General features: G+C 52.4%; 2 non-coding genes across 2 annotated transcripts; both read left to right on the plus strand.

Annotated features, from left to right (window-relative positions):
* Positions 1–2,155: 2,155 nt before the first annotated feature.
* LOC128943563 (small nucleolar RNA SNORD45) lies at positions 2,156–2,238 on the plus strand. The gene has a single exon (XR_008483737.1). It is a non-coding gene; the product is annotated as a small nucleolar RNA SNORD45 (small nucleolar RNA).
* Positions 2,239–2,856: 618 nt separating this feature from the next.
* On the plus strand, positions 2,857–2,939 carry LOC128943558 (small nucleolar RNA SNORD45). The gene has a single exon (XR_008483734.1). It is a non-coding gene; the product is annotated as a small nucleolar RNA SNORD45 (small nucleolar RNA).
* The last annotated feature ends 310 nt before the right edge of the window (positions 2,940–3,249 follow it).

Below are 3,249 nucleotides of genomic sequence, written 5' to 3' on the forward strand. Positions count from 1 at the left end.
GTTCAGGGATTATTGATCCTGAGTTACCCAGCTTCTGTCGAGGGATTATTTCTCCTGAGCAGCCCAGCTTCTGTCCAGGGATTATTGATCCCTTACTTGTAGGGTTCCTGCACACCCCAACACTCCTCAGGTGATTTAGCACCACAGTAGCCCCCGGATGCAGAGACATTTCTCCATCACATTTAAAAGAAAAGTTCAGGTGGGTTTTCCAATGAGCAATGCGGATTTCCCTGGAGTTCAGCAGGCAGGATCACATACCCCAGAACCAGAGCTTCTGTATCCCTATGGAAAGGTGATGGCACAGGGAATATCTGCTCTGCTGCTGACAAACAGCTGCAGCTGCTTTGGGTGCCTGAACATCTGCAGTGACAACTGCACCCAGCTGTTCCTGCTGCAGGGAGCGGTTTTGGGAAAACATGGGCAGGATTGAGATGCTGTTCCCAGGTGCCTTCTAGAGCAGTATCAATAATCTTTCTGGAAGGAATGAGCTCCTGAGATTTGTTTTGCATTCTTTTATAGAAGAAAAGAAATTTATTAAACTGTTGGTTTCTCCAGTGTCATTGGAGAGGTGGCACTTTCAGCCTCCAATCCATGGTCACTTTTAAAAACCTATAAATGTTAGAGTCAGAAAATAAACTTCCTTTTCCTTCACTTTCAGAATCCCTGAAAAGAACTGCTGCACCTCACCTGCACCTGGGTGCTGGGCCCCAGCTCCTGAGGGCAGCATCATCTCCCTGCTCACCTGTGACACAGGTACCAGCTGGGGAGTGAAAGAGCTGGGGCTGGGTGATCCCAGCGACAAAATAAAGCTATACCTGCTTTTAATGTACGAATTGGTGTTAAAAAGTGTGAAAAACGCTAATCACGTGTTTTTAAAATGTCAAAAAGTTGAATGATAATAAAATGGTTATAAAAATAGCAATATAATTAGAGTAATAATTGGACAATTTGGATTAGGACAATAAGAGACAATAGAAGCAAAGAGTTATGCATGTCCGGGTACCTTTTTCTGGGCAAAATAAGCCTGATAAAGGACACACGTTAACAAGGGATTAACCCTTAAAAAACAATAACCTGTTGCATATTCACACACCTCATGCATGATGCATAAATTCCATTCAAACACAGGATTCTGTCTGGTCAGTGTCAGTTTCTTCCTTTGAATCCTGACGGCTTCTTCCCGAGTGAGGCGGGAAGAAGTTCGTTTCTTCTGATAAGAGAGCAATAAATTCTGTTTCTCTGAAAGATTTAGGTGTCCTGTGGCTGCTGACTGGTGTGAGTCCTTTCTTTTAAAAAAAAAAAAGTATCTTACATAGCATAGTTTCTATTTTAACATTTTGTTACAACCTACAACTAGATTTAACACACTACTTAAGAAAACTAATACAGCATCACTTTCTAACGTAACACATCAAGTATTCGTTTGAATATCTGCCAAAAGCCAATCAGAAACCGCGCGTTATTCAAAATGCCCATTGCGGTGGGTGGAAGGCGCTGATTGGTGCCGGGGCAGGCGGAGGCGGCTGCGGGCGGGTCCCATTGCCGGCCCGGCCCTGCCCGTTCCGGCCGCGTGTCCCTGGCAGCGGAGCGGCGGCGGCAGCGGGTGCGTGGTGCGGGTCGGGCCCGGGGCTGGTGCAGGGCTGGGCAGATCCGCGGTGCCCGAGCGGGGCCGGGCATGGCTGGGCTGGTGCTGGGCCGGGCCGGGCCGATCCGCGGTGCCGGAGTTGGGCTGGTGCAGGGCCGGGCAGATCCGCGGTGCCCGAGCGGGGCTGGTGCAGGGCCGGGCAGATCCGCGGTGCCCCGAGCGGGGCTGGTGCAGGGCCGGGCAGATCCGCGGTGCCCCGAGCGGTCGCTGCCCCGAGCGCGGTGCCCCGAAGGCCGCTGAGGCCCCAGGGCTCCGGGCCGGGCCCGGCGAGGCGGTGGAGGGCTGAGGGCGATGGCGGCGGCGCCGAGCCGGGGCCGCGGAAAGAGCCGGGCCGGGGCGGCTCTGCACGGGGGGGGGTTTGCTGCCAGCAGAGGCACCGGCTCCAGCGCCAGGCCAAGGGCTGCAGTGGCGGGGCCCGGCTGCAGCCACAGAGAGCGGCCCTGGGCGCTGGAAACGGCGGCTCCGGGCTGAGAGGGCCCCAGCAGCAGGAGGAGGAGGAGGCGGTGGCCGGGCCCGGGATGAGCGCTGGCATGTATTATCTGAGCGGCGCTGATGTCTCTCACGCTTTAGCTCTAGAATTACTCTGAGGCCCGGCCAGCCCCCGATCCCTCTAGCAGTGCAGCTTTTCCCACTGCTGGCGTCGAGTGCTCAGGCCAGGCTGAATCCTGATGGCTGAGTAAGGCGGGAAGAAGTTCATTTCTCCTGATAATGGGGCAATAAATTCTCTTTCTCTCTAAGGTTTAGGTGTCCTGTGGCTGCTATCTCAGTGCAAGTCCTTTCTTTAAAAAAATAGTATTCTACATAGCAGAGTTTCTATTTTGCTGCTTTGTTACAACCTAAAACTATATTTAACACACTATGTAAGAAAATTAATGCAGCATAACTTTATAACACACCACACAAAAGATATTCATTTGAATATTTGCCAGAAGCCAATTCAAAAATACACATCTTTAATGAAAGTTTTTCCCCATGGTTTGGTCACAGCAGTGCTGAGGAACAGGGAACAGCCAAATGAGGGAGACCCGTGGAGAAGCCTTGGTGCCCAGAGGGGATCCTGACAGGCGGCCTGGAGAGCTGCAGGTGAGAGAAAGAGATGAAAATTCAACATCTCCCAGAGCCCTTGGGCACAGACACACCGGGCACGGGCTGCAGCTGCGGTGCTGGGCACCGACCCTGGGTTCCCATGGAGGAGGAGGAGGCGGTGGCCGGGCCCGGGATGAGCGCTGGCATGTATTATCTGAACGGCGCTGATGTCTCTCACTCTTTAGCTCTAGAATTACTCTGAGGCCCGGCCAGCCCCCGATCCCTCTGGCAGTGCAGCTTTTCCCACTGCTGGCGTCGAGTGCTCAGGCCAGGCTGGGACCCAGCCTGGGGAGAGGGCTCTGAGGCAGAAGGGGAATTTTCCAGAGGAGAAGTCCATTTGGATTGAGGTGAAATGTGCATCTGTGAGCTCAGTCTGCAGCTTGTTGTTTAGTCTGACTGTGACTGTGTTCACAGGGGTCCAAGGATGAGGGAAGAGACAAGGATCTGACTCCATGTTTCAGAAGGCTTGATTTATTATTTTATGATATATATTATATTAAAACTATACTAAAAGAACA

This window comes from Melozone crissalis, unplaced genomic scaffold, assembly GCF_028551555.1.
Source record: "Melozone crissalis strain CALT ecotype California unplaced genomic scaffold, PUWL_Pcris_2 ptg000046l_1, whole genome shotgun sequence".
NCBI classification, from domain to species: domain Eukaryota; kingdom Metazoa; phylum Chordata; class Aves; order Passeriformes; family Passerellidae; genus Melozone; species Melozone crissalis.